We start from the raw sequence: 21,558 nt of genomic DNA on the forward strand, positions 1-21,558 counted from the left end.
GTGGGGGCTGAGCCATATTTCCCATGCTTGGAACAGTTCCCCATAGGGATATAAAAGTTTCAAAAAACAGTTGAAAAGCAGGAAATATTTAGGAGAATGTAGAACAATGAGAGAATGCTGAGTGTTCACATGAGGCTTCGTGGTCATGAACTTTCATCAAAAACCTTCCACCTGGTGTAAATTTTCCCAGGTAACTTGTAACTTCCCACAGGTGAAGTTACAGAAGAGCTAGAGAATTGGGTCTGTGGGTTAACCAGGCTTGAAGATGACTATAATAGAAGTCAGAGTTTTGTCATAAATTATAATAGAGAGCTCTTCCACAGGAGGCTTACATTCCAGCTTCAGCCATGTCTCTAATGATTCCTGAGAAGTTCCAGCACATTTTGCGAGTACTCAACGCCAATATTGATGGGCGATGGAAAACAGCCTTTGCCATCACTGCAATTAAGGGTGTGAGGCAAAGATATGCTCATGTGGTGTTGTGGAAAGCAGACATTGACCTCACCAAGAGGGCAGGAGGGCTCACAGAGGATGAGGTAGAATGGGTGATTACCATTATGTAGAACCCATGCCATCTGGTTCTCGAACAGACAGAAGGATGTGAAGGATAGAATATACAGCCAGGTTCTGGCCAATGGTCTGGAAAAAAAAGCTTCATGAAGACCTGGAGTGGCTGAAGAAAATTCAGGCCCACAGAGGGCTGTGCCACTTCTGGGGTCTTTGTGTTCAAGGCCAGCACACCAAGACTGCAGGCAGCTGGGGTTGCACTGTGGGTATGTCCAAGAAGAAACAAATCTGTAGGTTTTGTTTGTTATTAAATAGTTTATACACCAAAAAAAATTATAATAGAGAGAAAAGGATAAGGAGATTGAGAATGTTAGCAAGGGAGGAAGGAGTTGAAAACAGAGTGAGGTTCCATTGTCACAGAGTGATTAGGGAGTGTTCAAGTCAAACGAATGCAGTACACATGTGGTTCAAAAATTATTGGAGAAGGGTTCCAGATCAGGTGAGCCAGAAAAAGGAGAGTTGGCACATGAGATGACAATGAATGAATGAACTTACTGCAAACTGTTGCCTAGTTCGTACATTGCTAAGAGGATATCAAGAAGCCCCTATGACCACCACATAAGAGATCGTCCTTAGGAATTATGTATCTAAACAGATTCTGGGGAACCACAGAGGTTCAGCAAAAGAACTCCAAATGGGCTAAGTCAGAAGATGGGGAGCAGGGGCTATAAACTGACAAATAGGGGAGTTATTTGGAGCTCTGAGAAGCAGAGTCAAAGAGTAAATACAAAGTCTACTGAGGTTCACGGTAGTAATAATGTCCAGAATGGGCAATGGAACAGGAGATGAAGCCACAGGGACAGGAAAAGAGTACACAAAGAAAGAAGCAGACACTCAGAGGAAATATGGCAATGGAACAAAAGATCCAAAACTTCTCACAAAATTGTAGGATGCCTCCTGCTGCAAATAAGGTTCAAAGCACAGGGTCAGCATGAGAGCCCCTTCTCACAAATCATCTTTATTGGAATATCAAGACACTAAGAAGTAACCTGGAAAAATAAGGTTTGGAAAAGATGAACAGTAGTTCACCTAGAATGAATAAAGGGACACCTGTTCAAATATGGGCAGGAAGGAAAGATTCACAAGAGCTGTTCTGTGAAGGTCTGAGAGAATGTATGCCATAGAAGAAAATAAATCTTGACTTTTTCTTATTTCTCAGATTAATAAAAGTAAAGGAAGTTAATATATAAAATTAAGTAATGTTTTAAAGCAGTGAGTCACCAGTTTTTCGCACTGAAATTGATCTATGTGAGCCAAACTTAATAGAGTAAGTCAAAAACATAAGCCACTTTAAGTATCATTTATGCTTCAAGTCTGATTATTTACCTTCCTGTTTACTGCTAATATATGGCATTTGAAGGTTTTGAAAGCTAAGTAACACCCTCACCTGTCTTCTTCCACTCTGCTTTCACTGTTCATCTCCTCAAACCTCTGCTCTTCCACTCCATGGCTACCAGTTGCTGGTCACCTTCAAAATTTTGATCTTTGCTAAAATCTGTGTGCTAATGATTCTTATTTCCTACCTCCAGTCCCAGACTCACTCCTGACTTGCAGCCTCCTGTGTACTAAACTGCCTACTGAAAATCTCTCTTTGCATGTCCTCTGAGCCCCACCAATACACCCAGACCCAAAGGAGGTCCTTCATTAGAAATGTCTCCCAAAGTCTGCTCACGCATTTTCTATCACTGTTCCTTGAAATTCCAACAGAACCCCAAACTACTGAAGGTCAGTTATCCCACGCTTCTTTCCACACTTAACATCCTATCACTCATCAAGGCTTAAGAATTTCACTTATTTAACATCTGATATTCAATTATTGAACATTAAAAAAGTGTTCACTAGTAATCAGAAGCATACAAATCAACAGAAAGGAGAAATATTTTTTGTCAACCAGTTTGAAAACATGGAAAACATAATACTCAATGTAGTACAGGAATCACATGTAATAAACTCTAATGTGTGCAGCTGGAGCAAAGTTAAAATCTTTGCCGGCCAGTCCCACCATGTACATCAAAAGTCTTTAAAAATGCATTTTCTTTAACTCAGTCACTTCACATCTAGAAATCTACACCAGGGAAATAAACTGGGAAATACATAAGCAATTAACTACACTTAATTTCACAAAAATTTTTAAATAGAAAAAAGTATAAATTGCATAATGCATAAACAGCCCAAATAAGAGATTTGTTAAATAAATAATGGTACATTTTTAATTTCCTTGAAACCATTAAGAATGATTACATAGTCCCATTTGTTAATGTTTTTTGTTTTCCTTGCCATAGGAGATATATCAGAAAAAATATTGTTATGCGCAATGTCTGAGACTTTATTGCCTATGTTTTCTTCTACGATTTGTATGGCTTCAAGTCTAACATTTATGTCTTTAATCCATTTTTGAATTTATTCTTGTGTGTGACATTAGAAGGTGGTCTAGTTTCATTTTTCTGCATATATCTGTCCAATTTTCCCAACATCATTTATCGAATAAACTACCTTGAATCCATTGGATGTGCTTGCTTCCTATGTCAAATATTAATTGACTATAAAGGTGTGGGTTTATTTCTGGGCTCTTGATTGTGTTCCACTGATCTATGTGTTTGTTTTTATGCCAGCACCATGCTGTTTTGATTACTATGGCCTTATAGTATAGTTTGATATCAGAGTGATTCCTCCAACTTTGTTCTTCTTTCTCAAGATTGCTGTTGCTATTCAGGGTCTTTTGTGATTGTATATATATTTTTTGAAATATTTGTTCTACTTCTATGAATCTACATCAAACTAAAAAGCTTTGCACAGCAAAGGAAACCATCAACAAAATGAAAAGACAACACACTGAATGGCAGAACATATTTACAGATGCACCTGAAAATGGGTTAATATTCAAAATTTATAAAGAACTTATAAAACTCAACACCATAAAAACAAACAATCCAATTAAAAAATAGGCAAAGGACTTGAATAGACACTTTTCCAAAGAGGACATACAGATGGCCAATAGACATATGAAAAAATACTCAATGTCTCTAATTATTAGAGAGATGCAAAGTAAAACCACAATGAAATATCGCCTCACACCTCTCAGAATGGCCATCATCAATAAATCAATGAACAAGTGCCATCGAGGATGTGGAGAAAGGGGAACCCTTTGACACTGTTGATAGGAATGCAGATTGGCTCAGCCACTGTGGAAGCAGTTTGGAGAGACCTTAAAAAATTAAAAATGGGTCTGCCTTTTGACCCAGCAATTCTACTTCTGAAGAAACCCAAAACACTAATTGGAAAGAATATAAGCACCCCTATATTCATTGCAGCATTATTTACAATAGCCGACATTTGGAAGTAGCCCAAGTGTCCATCAGTAGATGAGTGTATAAAACAACTATAGTACATTTAATCAATGGAATACTACTCTGCCATAAAAAAGAAGAAATTGTTACCCTTTGTGACAGCATGGATAAATCTGAAATAAGCCAGTTAGTGAAAGACAAATACCATATGATTTCACTCATATGTGGAATCTAATGAACAAATTGAACTAACAAGCAAAATAGAGACAATGATAGAGAGCAGGCTGACAGCTCTGCAGGGGAAGCTATGAGGTTGGAGGGGGAGGAATTGAGCAAAAAATATAAAGGACTCATGGACATGGACAACAGTGTGGTGATGTAGGAGAGGGAGAGGGCCAAGGGGAGGTGGAAGAGGATATAAGGGGGTTAAATGGCAATGGAAAAAATACAATAAAAATAAACTATAAAAAATTTTAAAACTATTAAAAAAGAATGATTATGTAGGTAGATACATATTGCCACAAATGATATCCACATATATATATTTAGACAAAGAAAGACTGCAAAGCAATATATCTTGTTTCTATTTTAGGTAAAAATATTTTTATGTATGTATTTAAACAGAAATATTCTAAGAAGTACTGCCTATGCAACTCTTACTAAATCTAAAATTATTTAAAAATAAAACTACTAAAGAAAAAATACTCATCTGTTGAGGATTTCTGTTTTCTAAAAAAGCATATGAACTTCATTAAGTTAAATCTTAGATCAGCACATAAATATGCAGGAGTAAACTTTGATACCATAAAAGGTAGGATGAATGTAAAACAGCAATACCTATGATTTGAGGTCAGTTACTGCCTACCAAAAACCAGAGGTAACTGCCTCCTACTCACTTTGTATAGCCAAGTTGTTACACAATCAGGTAAAATAATGTCACACATTTTTACATAGAAATGAGATAAAATAAAACAAAAATTTTAAAGTAGGACACAAGTTCTAGTTGGACAGAGGATACATTTACCTAAAGTAAAACAACACGCCAAGGCAACATATGCTAAGTGCCAGAGAAGTACAGGCTAACGGTCTGGAAGACAAAGGACTGATAAGGTCAAAGAGGATGCCAAAAAGAGGGTAGGCTTTAGCCTGACTTAAATGACAGGTAACTATGAGAAAGAAAAATGTATTTCAATTAAAGGAAATATTAAGGAAATGAAAGTATGGATAATGTGTTTATGAAAAATTAGAAGACCGACTGAAATAAAAAGAACACTCTTCTAAAAAAACTGTGAGAGATGCAGGTGACAAGATTAGATGCCACACACACCCCTCATACACACAACATGCATAATACACACATCCCATATTTAACATATGTACCACATACAATGTGCATGCAATATACACAATACATCTTCAATGCAACATACACACCAAACATAACACAGATACAATATACACAAACATCATTCACAATCCACACACACCACACACACAACATATACAATACACACACATAAATGTGCATACCCCATAAACAACATATGTAAAACATACACCCACACAACATACACACCACATACAATATACATAAACACTCAGACAAAACAGACCACACACACAAACACACACCACTATGCACAGATAAAACATGCACACAAATAAACCACAACACAGAGAGACACACACAAAACACATGTCACATACACAAAACATACATCACACACAATACACATACCACACCCACACCACACACAAAATATGCACAGACATACTATACCACACAAATATACCCTCCACACCCCCACACACAAATCCACCACAACATACCACCCATACAAAAACACAAAACACCACACATTACACACACAACAACACATACCACACACAACAACACATAGGAAACACCAAGCACAAAATACACAACATAGATCATGTGCATAAAATGAGAGTAAACATCTAATTCCTTGATTTAAAATAAGTTATGGTACAGACAAAATTACATTGGGTTGTAATATACTCTAATTTATTAATATTTTTGTCATAAAACATTTGTCTCCATCTGTCAAGTTTCCACCCTCTCATCTCCCTCTTGGCTTTGTCTTCTGCAGACATATGGGGAACTGGTCACTTGGTGATCAACGGAAAGCAACAACCGGCAAGGTGACTGTTCTCTACGCAGACTTTCAACCATTCCTCCTCCTTTCCCCAGGCCTGTACCCTCTCTGCTACCACACGGGCTGCTTCCATTGGCTCACTTCTTGAATGTTTAAATTCCAGGTTCTACTCCTCTCCTAACTAGTTACCATTTTGCTTCCACTTTCCAACTTATAAAAATGCTCGGAATTCATCACTCTTCTGATATTGTCTCATGTCCTGATTTTTGGTTTTTGTGTTGTTTTTACATCTTTGTACTAAAACAACCTTTCTGATATTCTGTTGGAGTTTGAGGAGATTATGGAAATTGTTAATTATGTGTGTTCACTTTGTGTTGTTGTTGTTGTTGTTTTTAACAGAAGTCCCTATAATAAGTTCTAATTGTGGAAATGAGAAAGGGGTCTGGATAATAGTAATGGTTAAATTTTATTCTCTGTCATTTGAGATAAAGTTTTGCTTTTAATCCAACATCTAAATTTTTCAAAATAAATGCAAACAAAAGCACACACACACATATCCACCCCACTGGCTAAAGAGCTCTGATATTGACCAAGAAGCATCACATTTAACATACAATGATCTGACTCTTGCCAGGAGGAGGCACAGTATGATATATAGTCATTTTAGGGGGAAAAAATAACTTTCCCCACAGATATAAACTGATGCTAAGAATGCATGATTTTGCATTTCAGTCCTGTCACTATAGGGTGGAACCAAATTTTATGAAACAAATTTAAGCAATTGAAAGAAAAGTTAGTTATTTTAAAATGAGCTGGAGTCCCTACTCATCCAAACAAATAAGAAAATCACAGACTTAAATTTTGGGATAGAGTCTAGTTTTGCCCCAGCCTTTGGATATCACTCAGGTGAGTCTTTAAAGCAGTATTTATTAGTTTCTGAATTTCCATTCATTTACTCCTGTACTCATACAATCAATCTTTATTGAGTAAATACTATGCTCTAGGCACTGCTTTAAACACAAGGGATGTAGTACTGAATGAGATGGACAAGATTTGTTTGGTAGCTTTTGTTCCAGTAATAGGCAAAGACAATGAACTCACTGTGATAAGCAGGAAGAGAAACAAAGCAAAATAAAGCAGAAGAGTGACAGTGTGGAGATGAGAGAGAGTAGGCCTCCTCTGTGAAGAATGATATATGAGCAGACACATGAAAGAAGCAAAAGGAAGATGGATAATGAAAAGTAGTCCCAATTGTAGTGAGGAAATAAACTTGTGAAAGTCTGGAGTAGCGTTCCAAGCAAATGCAAAGGCCCCGGGGCAGGGATAACTTTGGTACTTGGGGGAACAACCAAAAAGGCTAAAGTAGCTGAGCCTAAATAAGTAAGCAGTTCAGAGATTTAGACAGGGTTCTTTGCAGGTCATGAATTAAGATTTTTCTAGCAAAAGAGTGTGGTCTGATTTATATCACTTAAATGAGCACCTTTGTAGCTTTGTTTCCAGAATACTGACAGTGAGCCTGAAACAGGACTAGGGAGGCCAGTTAGGGAGAACTTGGAGTCATCTAAAAGAGACTAAAGTGGACCCTACAAAGATGGTGAGAAAGGATCAGACCCAAGCTATGTACCTTAGTAAAAGCTTACAGGACTTGGTGATTTATTGGACATATAGGTAAGCACGGAATTTGGAGATGGTCTGAAGAACAGAGGTGGCAAAAACTGAGGATGCAGAAAGTTCCAGTAAGGACCAACAAGGGTTTTGTTTTGAATATGTTAAGGTTAAAATTCTTACTCTCCATTCAGGTGGTGATATCCACTGTAGGATCTGTACAAGTCTGGACCTCAGTTTAAAGAACAGGGCTGGAAATACAAGTCTGGGAGGATCATGAAAATTCACATGGAAATCAGGGCCTGGAGACTCCCCTGGGGAGGGAGTATAAAACAGATAATCAGAGGTGGGGTGGGAGAGGAGGAGAATGCACAACAATGACCAGTGAGGGAGGACAAGGTATGATGCCCTGAGATCAAAAGAGAAAAGTGTTTTGAGAAGGAAGGATCTGCTCTAAATTGCTGAGGGGTGAGTAAGAACAGGACTGCAAATGGACCATTGGTGAGCTGGAGGCCATTGACAACAAAGACAAGAGCTATTGCAGTAGAGGAGTAGAGACCCCAACTGAAGAGAATAAGGGGTAAGGAGAATAGTGGTAAAGACATAGAAATAGTAAAAACAGAAATCCGTGTTTGTAGAACTGCTTGGAGAAATGCAGAATCAGGGATTCTTCCTTCCTTCCTTCCTTCCTTCCTCCCTTCCTTCCTTCCTTTCTTTCTTTTTTCCTTCCTTCCTTCCTTCTTTTCTCGTGTTTGTTTTCTCTTTCTTTCTTTCTTTCTTTCTTTCTTTCTTTCTTTCTTTCTTTCTCTCTCTCTTTCTTTCTTTCAATGAGAGTTAATTCCATGTATTTGTACATTAATGAACTAACTTCAGAGAAAGAAAAAATTAACCATGCAGATGAGAGGAGATAAAAGCAAAAATGAGAAGAAATAGGATCTGGACCCAATCCAGGGGTTGAGTTTGGGGACGGGGGGGCGGCAAGGACTATTCTTCCATTTCTATTCCAACCCATTCATCTGCATCTCTAACCTTGGCCTAAATCCACTTAAACCTAGAAATCTATCAAACTTCATGTCCAATAAAGTAAGGGACCTCTTGCTGACATTATTTTTAATCCTTATCTTAAAAATTTATCATGAGTATTTTAACACATATATATTTCCAGCTGACCTAAGTTTTGCTTCAGGTTCATTCCATTTAAAGTAATAATAATTTCATATGGTTTGAAATTCAAGTTACAAAAAGCATGAAAAAATATCCCCTATGCTAGAATCTCCCAAACATTCATTACCCCCACCTGGAGGTGCACAGTGTCACCATTTCTTGAATATTCTTTCAGAAATATTTTATGCATATACAAACACTTTTATTTCTTCTCTCTTTTCCCATTTTTATACAATTAGTGCCATGTGGCTCTGTCTGTTGCTTTATCTTCTTAAACTCTATCAGAGATTATTTGCTATCAGTGACCAAGGAAAACTGTCACTCTTAAAAAAAGAAATCTAATAAAGAAATAGTCTTCATTAAGACCCCATAAGAGAAACATGAGAACACAAGTAAGAAATGTCAACACACAAAAAAGAAAAACATCATATGGGAGTAAAGATAAATTGGAAGGCAAAAGAAAAGAGATATTATTGAAAATGTAGTAAAATATAGAAGATAGAAATAAGAAAAGTGCACAAAGATATATTAAAAATTTAAAAGGATTAGAGGAAAGATGAAATCTACAAAGAAGGAAAAGAAAAAAAGTACACATGGTTAGAATCCTTACACCTATAATAACAATAACAATAGTAATAAAATAAAACATATTAAATACAGATTTAAAAATAAACTTTCCAAACATAAAAGCAAAGCAAACCTGCTTCTAAGTGAGAAAAGCAGACTCTATGTTTGAGAAACTACATCAGTATCATCATTGCAAATAGATATCTTAGAAAAGTCATCCAACCTTAAAGAAAGACTCCTTTGGTCAGGTAGACAGAATGATCAGTCTAACTGCTGATTTCCTCAGAGCAGTGGTCAGCACCAGAAGACAACAGAGAAGTACCTCTAAGAGTAAAAACAAACAGCAACAACAACAAAATATGACCTAATGACTTCATAGTAAATGAAGTTATTCTTGAAATACAAAGATGACAGAGTTTTGAAGTTGCACAAACTCAGTGGCCACAATTCCCATGAGACATCCATGAGGAACTCTCAGAGAACAAACTTCAGTCAACCCAAACCATCGCAGAAGGACCAAGTCTAAATGTACTGCAGAAATGAAGGGGAAGAAGAACACAAATGCCATCTGCACTGATGATGCAGAGATGACACAATTAACAAACAGGAGCAGGGGAAGAAAGTGGAAAGTAGAGTCAATATGTTGATCACTGAGAGTGGGAGGATGTGATTCAAAGCTGACACACTAGGTAAGAGAAGTGTAAGTAGAGTACACTGTTGAAATACAAATACTAAGAAATACATATTTACTGATTAAAATCAAGTTATAAAAGAAAAAGAGGTGGGGGATAATTCTAATGGCAACAATGCTATCTAAAAATAAATTTTAAAAAGTATGTGTACTTTTAGATAGATACATAAAAGTAGCCAATAAAATGAGTATATATACCTTAAAGAACTCCTTCCACAAAGAAAGCAGATTATATTGTGAAAGACTTTAAAAATACCCTAAATACTGGCATAAAACATAAAATAATGTGACAGAGAAAATATAAAACATAACTATTAATCATTAAATGAAAATAGGATTAAATCACCTATTAAAAGAGAAAGATCTTCAGACCTGACTGGTGTGGTTCAGTGGGTAGAACATCCTCTTGCAAACTGCAAGGGTGCCGGTTTGATTCCAGGGTCAGGGAACATGCCTTGGTTGTGGGCCAGGTCTCTGGTTGGGGGTGCGAGAGACAACTGACTGATGTTTCTCTCATGCATCAATATTTTTTCCCTGTCTCCCTCCCTTCCCTTTTCTCTAAAAATAAATAAATAAAATCTTTTAAAATATACATATAAAAAATAAAAGAGAAAGATCATCAGATTTTATCACAAAGCAAAATCTAACACTATGTTGTGCACAAGAGACACTCCCTATAAAAGTGATTAAGTTCAGGTAAAAATAAAAAGATGGGCAAAATACAACTAAATCGATTCGAAAGCTTTGGTTCTGATATTAAAATCAGAGAGAGTAGAAATCTGGTCCCAAATTATAAAAAGTGTCATGAAGTGTACTTCATAATGCACTAAATATCCAATAGCAATATTCACAAAATGAAATCAGAGAAATAGACATAGCTCCCACAGTGGGAAGAGATTTTAATTAATCCATAAGCATATGAAAAATCCATAAGCCAAAAATAAGCAAATATCAGTAGTGGAAAGACATGATAATATCAATACATTGGGAGGAAATATTTTCAGTCTCATCCAAGAAAAAAAATTTACCTTCTTGATATAAAAGAGTTTCTAGGAATTGGTGGGAAAATAGAACTTATGGGAAAAAAAAAGAAAATACATGCAAAGGATATAGACTATTCACAGAAAAACCAATGTGAGCAACCCTTAAATATATGAAAAAATACAAATGTCCACCCATAAAAAGAAAAATAATTATTAAAACTACAATGAGAGAGCCCTGGCCAGATAGCTCAGCAGGTTAGAGCATCAACTCTATATTTCAGAGTTGAGGATTCAATCCCTGGTCAGGGCACATATACGAATCAACCAAAGAGTGTATAAATAAATGGAACGACAAATTGATGTGTGTGTCTCTCTCTCTGTCTCTCTCTGTCTCCCTCTCTCTCTAAAATCAGTAAATAAAAAATGTAAATAAAATAAATAAAAATAAAACTATGTTGAGATGCATGATTTCTCACCAAAAAGACAAGCAAAAAATCCCCAAGTTTTACAACATACATTGCAGGAGAGGCTACTGGTTTACCTGGCCCCCTGTACGTGGAGGGCAGGAAGAGACAGAAGAAAGGCCCACCACCTCGATTGATAGGTGGCAGGTATAATAAGCAAGGGAACTTACAGTCTTGTGGCTTTTCCCGGTTGCCACAAGACAAGTAGATCTCCACACCTGCCAACCAGAATCTTACAATGTGTGTGGAGGCTAGAAGTCTTAACCAGGGTTCAGTCACCTATTCAGTCCAGATGATCTTAGAAACATATTACTCTCTCAAGGCTGCATCCTTGGAACAACTACTAGTATGAAAACAGTGGGCTCGACATATATTGATATTTTAAGGACAGAGGAGGGGATGGGGTCTCTGATTGTACTGGGTCCAATTCGTGAGTCAATTGGTGGTAGTATGCTCTAGATGACTTCTTCCTACAGAGGTATCCTCTTTCTTCAGAGAATGAATCAAAATAGTGCTCTATAGGAAAGAGCCCATCTTGACAAATTTGAAGGGTTTGGGTGGGGTTACCTTTGAAATATATAATCAGCAGTTCTCAGCAATTCACAGGGGGGCCTGGGGAAATTTTTTTGACAAAAGGAAAAATCAGGAAGAATATGTCATTTATGTTTTGAGATTTAGCAAATAAAAATACCGGTTACCCAGTTACATTTCAAATAAACAATGCATTTTGTGGTAAAAGTATGTCCCATGCAATAAGTATGCTCAATGCAATATTTGTGATATACTACCAATACATCTAGTTAGAGTTTGGTGGCAATATACCTCACAAAGGATTTCATTTGGTCAGGTCAGACATTACACCCATACCCTCCAGCCCTCCTACCTCCTGACTATTTCCTATTTTGATAACCACACCAAGCTTGATTTTGAAGCTCAACAGCCTTGACCCTGGGCTCTTACAGAAGCTGAGAGATCTCCACATGAGGGAGTAGATCCCTCTAAAGGTACCTGAAGAAATACCAAGGTTAGGGTCACAGTGAGAATGCAGAGCAAATAAGGCAAATGAGGCAGAGAAACAGCATCTAACACGTGCAATAGATGGATGCTACATCTACCGGTAATCACAATCGTAAGAACTAGAATTGAATAATGGTGGTCAGATGTGTTTCTGCTTCATTCTTCACTACAATGGCATTCTGCCCTAAGTGGTATAATAGCTTCTTCTCAGATAAAAGTCAGATATGAAATTCAGACTAGACCCTCTAAGGTTTTTTTTGGTACAATTATAAGAAGAGCCATAAAATCATAGCTCTGCAAAGAGCTATGGAACCCACCTAGTGCAGCCTTTCATCTTGCAGTTGAGAAAAGTGAAGGCTAGAGAGATACAATATCTTATTCAAAATCAAACAGGAACTTGACAGTATCTTCCAACTAGAATATATTACCATTTTCATTACATGTTATGTGAAACATTGACTTTAAAGGGCATTGTGATGATTTTTAGACACACATTCTTTGAACTCTCATCAAAAAGAGTTCTACTTCTCCTCGAGAGGCAGTATTAAATCTCCTTCACTTAAATCTGGGCCTACCTTAGTGACTTACTTATAACCAACAGAATATATCAGAAGTGAGCAAAACAGGTTCTGAAGAAACAAGGGAAAAAGCTAGATAGTGTCTGTATCACTTGTTCTCTTACTTAGATCATTCATGTTAAGAGCTGCTACAAGGCCACCATGTTCTGGGGGAGCCAAGGCTACACAAAGAAGCCACATGTAGGTGATACAGCTGACAGTCTCAGCTAAGGTTCCAGGCAATGGCCAGCATCAACTATCAGACATGTGAGTCTTTGTGGCCTCTGGTCACTGAGTCATGCTCCCTTTTCTGCCTTCTGCCATTGAGCCTTCCTAGCTGAGCCCCCAGACATTGTGGAGCAAAGATAAGTCATTCCCATTGTACTGTGTCTGAATTCCTGACCCAGAGAATCTTGGACCATGATTAAATGGTTGTTTTACACCACTAAGTTTGGGGGTGATTTGTTATGCAGCAGTTGAAATATAAACACTATTTTTCCCTACTAATAAAGCTTTTAAAGGGGGCATGAAGAGGAAAAAAATCATTCCTAGTCTATTTCATTTCACTTAAGGCCAAATAAAGCCAAAGTCCTGTACTTGACTTGAGAATAGACATGAAATAAACCTGGTTCTGAATTTTAGCTTTCTATAGCACAGTTTCTTTGAGGAACAAATATATAAGGCAATCCCAAGACGTTTTTCTTTTTCAATGTCCCGACTTTTTCAGATGATAAGCAGTTGCTTAGCAGTATAGTTCCCAAGCAAATATCCAGGCAGTTAATGACACATATACAAGACATTTTCCTGTTGAGAAAAAAAAATGTGTTGAAAAATACAGCATTAGCAAGATGGCAGCATAGGTTAACACAGCTTTCCTTCTCATACAACCACATCAAAATTACAACTAAAATATAGAACTACCACCCAAAACCATCAGATATTGAGGTGAATAGAAGTCTGAAAACTATAGACTTAAGGAAACCACATCCACCCAGACTGGTAGGAGGGGCAGAGATGTGGAACAGACAGGTCCCACAGCCACATGTGGTGAATATCTTAGGAGTGAGGAGTTCCAGTCCCATAACAAGTCCCCCAGCCCAGGGTCCAGTGCCAGGAAGATAAGTCCCCATATCTTTTGGCTTCAAACACCAGCAGGGATTGAGTCAATGGAAGAAACTTAGGGAGTTCCAAGCAGTTCCTCTTAAAGCATCCACACATGGATTTATTCAGACTCATTCTCTCTGAGTCCCAGCACAGGAGTAGCAGCTTGAAAGGCACCAGTGGCATACAGGGAGAAACTGAAGTGTCTGGCATGAAGGTAAAAGCTGAGGGACAGCTTTCTCTCAGACAGAAAAGCGACAAAGCCATTTTCCCCTTTCTAAACCCTCCCCACACAGAGCCACAGAGCCAGCAGGCTAGTGCCATATCTGAGACTCCATCAGCCTGGCCAACACTGTTTACCCAGCCTTGGAGATTCCCAGAGACTCCATCCCACCCAACATATTGGCACACCCAAACTGTTAATAGCAACTTTTCCATATGAATTGCTGATCTTGGCTCATTCTTCACAACTACCTAAATTCTCTCAAACAAGCAACAGCAGTCCTCAGTGAGACCCCAGTTCCCCTATACTTCTTGCTAAGTGGCCCCAGGCCCAGCAATAGCAGCAGCCAGCCTGGATTCACAGCTTAGTCTCGCCTAGGAATCTCCAAGCCCAGAGTAAGAAGCAGCCATATCAGATTGCTTGATAGCTCATGTAGGGTGGCTGTGGGCAGAACACAGGTGGAGGCTGACTTTGGCCTGCACCACCTGGGAAACCCCAGAGCCTGTGCACTCAGTAGACAGCTACAGACTATGTCGTTGCACCACCACCCTGCTCCTGCATAGCTGATCCTCCACAGAGGGTGGAGATTGGTGGTCAGTGATCACAGATAGTCCTTGAAGCTGACTGGGCTGGGTAAATCCCTCCCATTGAACCTGCCAACAGCAACGAAGGCTCAATTACAAGAAGAGGGTGTACTCAGCTCACATGTAGGGTGTGCCTTGAGTACCCAGTTTGGGTGATAGGGGAGGCTGTTGCCACTGGACCCTACAGGATACCTACTACATTAGGCCATGCAACCACAACAGGGAATCATAGCAGCTTGACCTAATACATAGAAAAAACACAAGTAGGTTGCGAAAATGAGGAGACAAACATGACCCAAATAAAAGAACAGATCAAAACTCCAGGAAAAAAAAAAAAACTAAACTAAATGGAGGTAAGTAATCTATCAGATGCAGACTTCAAAACACTGGTTATAAGGATGCTCAAGAAACTTAGTGAAGACCTCAACAGCATAAAACAGACTCAGTCAGAAAAAAAGGATGTGCTAATTGAATTAAAGAACAATTTACAGGGAAAGAACAGTAGAGTGGATGAAACTAAGAATCAAATCAATGATTTGAAACAGAAGGAAGCAAAAAACAACCAATCGGAACAAGAAGAAAAAAGTATCCAAAAAAGTGAGGATAATGTAAGCAGACTCTGGGGCAACTTCAAGCTTTCCAACATTCGCATAATGGGGGTGCCAGAAGGAGAAGAGAAAGAGCAAGAAATTGGAAATACATTTGAAAAAATAATGAAAGAAAAATTCCCTAATGTAGTGAAGGAAATAGACATGCAAATCCAGGAAGCATAGGGAATCCCAAACAAGATGGATGTAAAGAGGACCACTCCAAGATAGATCATAATAAAATGCCAGAGTTTAAAATAAAGAGAGACTCTTAAAAGCAGCAAGAGAAAAACCATTAGTTACCTATAGGGGAGTTCCCATAAGACTGTCAGCTGATACCTCAAAAAATAACTTTGCGGGCTAGACGGGATTGGCAAGACATATTCAAAGTTATGAAAAGCATGGACCTACAGCCAAGATTGTCTTACCCAGCAAAGATATCATTTAGAATTGAAGGGCAGAAAAAGAGCTTCCCAGACAATAAAAAACTAAAGGAATTCATCATCACTAGCCATTATCATATGAAATGTTAAAGGGACTTATTTAAGAAAAAGAAGATCAAAACCATCAGTAATAAATGGCAAAAATACATATCTACAATAATTGAATCTAAAAAACAAACTTAAGCAAACAAGAACAGAGATAGAATCATGGATTTGGAGAGCACCTGATGAGAGGGCTGCGTGGGGATATGGGTGAAGAGTTGAGGGGATTAGGAAGTACAAATAGGTAGTTACAGAATAGCCATAGGGATGTAAAGTACAGTATAGAAAATGGAGTAGCCAAAGAACTTATTAACATGACCATGGACTTGAATAATGGTGTGGGGATCGCCTGAGGGAGTTGGGGTGAGGTGGGAAGAGGTGGGAAAATGGGGAAAAATTGGGACAACTGTAATACATAATCAATAAAATATAATTAAAAAAGGAAAATACAACTTTACTTTTAAAACTTTTTTTAAGCAAACCAGGGGCTTCTCTGCTCTAAAGTAGTACATTGTTGATTTACTTTATAATGTAAATGTTATTATCTTTCTAATTTTATTAAGCTAAGTAAGAAGAAAAATATGGGATGAGGGCTTGTGTTGGTGTGAAGTGTTCTCATCAGCCACTAAATTTGCCTGATGACAATCCAGCAGGTCTGACAGACACACATAGAATCATAGAAAATCAAGGTTTTACGTTTCTATTAGTTTCCTAGGGCTGCTATAACAAATTACCTTAAACTTACAGGCTTAAAACAACAGAATTTAATTGTCTCACAGTGATGAGAACTGTAAGTTCTAAATAAATGCATGAGCAGGGTCACATTCTCTCTGAAAATTCTAGTGGAGAATTCTTCCTTGCCTTTTCCAGCTTCTGGTGGTGGGCATCAATCTTTGGCATCCTTGGCTAGTAGCTACATTATTCCAAACTCTGCTAAGTCTCCATATGGCCTTCTTCTCCCCCTCTCTCTTCCCCCCCCACCTCTCTCTCTCTCTCACTCACTCACTCATCTTTCCTCTCCTTATAAAAACAACAGTTATACTGGATTTGTGGCCCTCGTACTGCAGTATGACCTCATACTGACTTGATTATATTGCAAGGGCCCTATTTCTAAATAAGGTTACATTTACAGGACTGAGAGTTAGGATTTGAACACTTGGGGGACACAATTAAATTCACAACAGTATCCTATACAGAGGTCTAAGTAAAGAGCTGCTCTTGTGGGGAAAATAGGAAAATTAACTGCAGGGCATCTCTTCCCTACTTCTATAGCCTGAAAAACCTGGTTAAATACTGACTAGTTGTGGAACTGTATAAAAGCCATTTCACCTCTTCAGTCTCAGAGTACTTATCCGAAAGTGGGGATTAATTGAGACAAATGTGGCCATAGAACAGCAGCCTGGACATCAGCTTGTGAGAAATCGTGAAATTCATCACCTCTCACCCAGACAAACTGAGCAAGAAATTGCATTTAAAACAAGTCTCTAGGTAATTCAGATGCCCCTCAAAGTTTAAAAATAATAATCTGCCAATAAATGCTAATCCCCTCTACTTATACACACCACAAAATAGATGGGAGAAGTTGATGGCTGAGTAGGTAGAAGTTAAGCCCACTTGCTCATGCCTGCAGCATGGATTTCCAGCTGATTTTCCAACAAGTGACCTGAACAATCAACGGAATCTTAGCCAATATGAATTTTTGAAGCCAAGGAATACAGAGGAAGCTTTACACCATCCAGTAAGATTATTTTGTGAGTTGAAGGGGAAATACCCTGCATGAGGTGCCTGTAGCAGAGGAAAGAACAGAGGAGAGAAAACACAGCTTAGTAGCTCCCACCCCTCCTGGAGCAAGGGACCTAGGTCCCGCATAGGAAATCCCTAACCCTGATCAGGAGAGACTTGGGAGGATATATAGTCTAGGACTCTCTTGGTTGGTGAGCTGCACGCCAATAAAAAGCAGCATATCCACAGCTGCAGCACTAACTAGGAGAGCTCAAGAAAGAAATTCTATCTCCTAAAACTGTCAGAGGCACCAGCAGGCTGTGGCACCCTGACTGAGAAAGACTTTTTGCCTTTTGGGGAGGTGAAGTGTGTAGAGCATTGGGCAATGGCTCAGAGCTGCAGTGTGGGTACCACATAGTGACTTTTTTTAAAGAAGATAGTGGAGGCGTGACTGGAAAGGGACCCCATGCACATGTGCAGCTGCTTTGCCAGCAAAGAGGCCAGATTGAAAGCACGGTTCATACCCATTGAGTCTACCTGGCCAGGAAGTGTAGAAGGCTGCACTGCAAAGGGATTGCAGGACCCCACCCAGCATGGCTGTCAAGCAGGGTTGAGGTGAAAGCCTGCTTGCAGAATGAAGGGTTTGGGTCTTAGCCTCCTGTGAGAGGAGTGGACTAGGACCTGGACAGGCAAGAGCTGTACACCTGAGATTCTTTGCAGCTAGGCAGGGCCACATACAGCATGGAGTACAAACCTCAGGGAAGGGGAAAGCACACCCAACCCCCACCTGCAGGACAGCAAACTCCACAGAACAGTAAGTCCAGGCTGAAGAATCCCCTGCCCAGTGCATATCCACAGGGGAAAGAGACATTCTAAAGGACCTCTTTAGGAACTGTTATCAGATGCTATTGGCTCCTCTTTGGGCCTTATTCCACTGAAAACAGCAGAGCAGAGAGATTAGAAATTGGCACAAAAAGAGGTATTTATGGGCCCTGCCCAGTCTCAGCTCTCACACAGAGCTGCCGTCAACACCAGGCAGGAAAGAGATGACTCTTACACAGATTGGCCCATCACATGAAAAAACAGCTAATTCATCAGAGACTATACATTAGACCAAGACATGTGGTGCAGGGGTGGGGAACACACCCACCATCTTCACTGAAGCAGTAATCAAAAAACTAAAAACACACAAAAGCCCTGGACAAGATGGCTTCAGAGGTAAATTTTACCAAACATTCAAAGAAGAACTAACATTGATACTTCTCAAACTATTCCAAAAATTTCAAAAAAGAGGGAAGACTCCCAAACTCTTTTTATGAGGACAGTATTATCCTAATCCCAAAACCAGATAGAGACACAACAAAGAAAGAAAGCTATAGGCCAATATCTCTGATGAACATAGATGCAAAAATCCTCAACAAAATATTAGTAAAGTGGACACAGCAATGCATTATAAAGATCATACACCATGAACAAGTGGAATTTATTCCAGGGATGCAAGGATGGAACAATATTCACATATCAATAAATGTGATACATCACATAAACAAAATGAAAGACAAAAATTACATGATCATATCACTAGATGCTAGAAAAGCATTTGATAAAATGCAGCACCCATTTATGATGAAAAAAAACACTCAGCAAAGTGAGAATAGAGGGAGTGTACCTCAATATAGTGTTGGCCATATATAAAACACCTACTGCTAACATCATACTCAATGGGCAAAAACTAAAAATGTTCCCCTTAATATCAGGAACAAGACAAGGGTGCTGCTTTCACCACTTCTATTCAACATAGCACTGGAAGTCCTAGCCACAGTGACCATACAAGAAGAAAAAATAAAAGGCATCCTAGTTGGAACAGTGAAAGTAAAACTATCGTTATTTGCAGATGACATGATAGTGTATGTAGAAAACCCTATGGGCTCCACCAAAAAACTACTTGACCTATATAAGTGAATTTGGAAAAGTAGTGGGACATAAAGTTAATATTCAGAAATTGATGGCATTTTTATACACCAATAATGAACTATCAGAATGATAATGTAAGAAAAAAATCCCACTTACTATAGCAACAAAGAAATAAATAAATAAAAATAAAGTCCCTGGGAATATATTTAACCAAGGAGGTAAAAGATCTGTACTCAGAAAACTATAGAACATTGAAGAAAGAAATTGAGAAAGATACATATAAACAGAAGTATATATCCTGTTCAAAAATCCATTCAAAAATGGATTGGAAGAATTATCATCATTAAAATGTCTATACTAACCAAAGCAATCTATAGATTCATTGCAATTCCTATTAAAATACCAGTGACATATTTTGCAGATCTAGAACAAATACATCAAAAATTTATATGGAATGAAAAGAAGACCATGAATTGCCACAACAATCTTGAGAAAGAACAAAGTTGTTGAGATCATAATATCTAATATAAAACCATACTACAAGGCCAAGGCCACTGTAATCAAAACAGTCTGGTACTGGCATAAGAACAGATACATAGATCAAGGAAACAGAATAGAAGGCCCATAAATAAATCCACATCTCTATGGTCAATTAATATTTGACAAAGGGGGCATGAGCATACAATGGAGTAAAAATAGCCCCTACAACAAATGGTGTTGGGAGAACTGGACTGGTACATGTCAAAAAAATGAAACTAGACCACCAATTTATACCATACACTAAATAAACTCAAAATTTATAAAATATTTAAATATAAATTGTGATAGCATAAAAGTCCTAATGGAATATATAGCCAGTAAAATTTCAGATAACCCACATAGCAATATATTTGCTAATATATCTCCTATGGCAGAGGAAATAAAGGGAAAAATATACAAATGGGAATACATCAAATTAAAAAGCTTCTGCACAGCTAAAGAAACCAGCATCAAAATGAAAAGGGTACTGACTGTATGGGAGATCATATTTGCCAATGATACATCAGACAAGGGTTTAATCTCCAAAATATTTAAAGAACTCATATGACTCAACACCAGGAAGACAAATAGCCCAATCAAAAAATGGGCAAGGTCCTAATAGATACTTCTCCAAGGAGGATATACAGATGGCCAATAGACATATGAAAAGAGGCTCAACATCATTAGCCATCAGAGAGATGCAAAGTAAAACCAAACCACAATGTGATATCACCTCATGCCTATCAGAATGGCCACATAATTTGTCATTAATAAATCAACAAGCAACAAGTGCTGGTGAGGATGTGGAAAAATGGTCACCCTAGTACACTGATGGTGGGAATGCAGACTGGTGCAGTCACCATGGAAAACATTTAGAATTTCCTCAAAAAACTAAAATTGTAACTGCCTTTTGACCTAGCAATTCCATGCATGGCTGGGAATATACCCTAAGAAACCTGAAACGCAAGTTCAAAAGAACCTATGCCCCTCCGTGTTTATAGCAGTGCTGTTTACAATAGCCAAATGTTTGAAAACAGCCTAAGTGCCCATCAGTAGATGAGTGGATCAAAAAACTGTTGTTCATTTACAGAATGGAATACTATGCAGCAGAAAGAAAGAAGGAACTCCTACCTTTTGTGACAGCATGGATGGAACTGGAGACTATTATGCTAAGGGAAATAAGCCAGTCAATGAAAGATAAATACCATCTGATCTCACTTATGAGAAGAATCTAATGAACAAAATAAACCAACGAGCAGTATAAAACCTGAGACATGGAAACATGTAACAGATGGTGGCCAGGGAGAGGGGAAGGTGATAATGATGGAAAGAAGGGGAAGGGATTAATCAAAGAACAAGTATGAAAGACCCATGGACATGGACAACCATGTGGGGACTGACTGT

The 21,558-nt window shown here is 38.3% G+C and overlaps 1 pseudogene; it reads left to right on the top strand.

The window, feature by feature from the left end:
• Nucleotides 1-347: 347 nt before the first annotated feature.
• LOC112321453 (small ribosomal subunit protein uS13-like) overlaps nt 348-21,558 on the top strand; it is a 35,836-nt pseudogene continuing 14,625 nt past the window's right edge.

Source organism: Desmodus rotundus, chromosome 13, assembly GCF_022682495.2.
Source record: "Desmodus rotundus isolate HL8 chromosome 13, HLdesRot8A.1, whole genome shotgun sequence".
Lineage (NCBI taxonomy): Eukaryota > Metazoa > Chordata > Mammalia > Chiroptera > Phyllostomidae > Desmodus > Desmodus rotundus.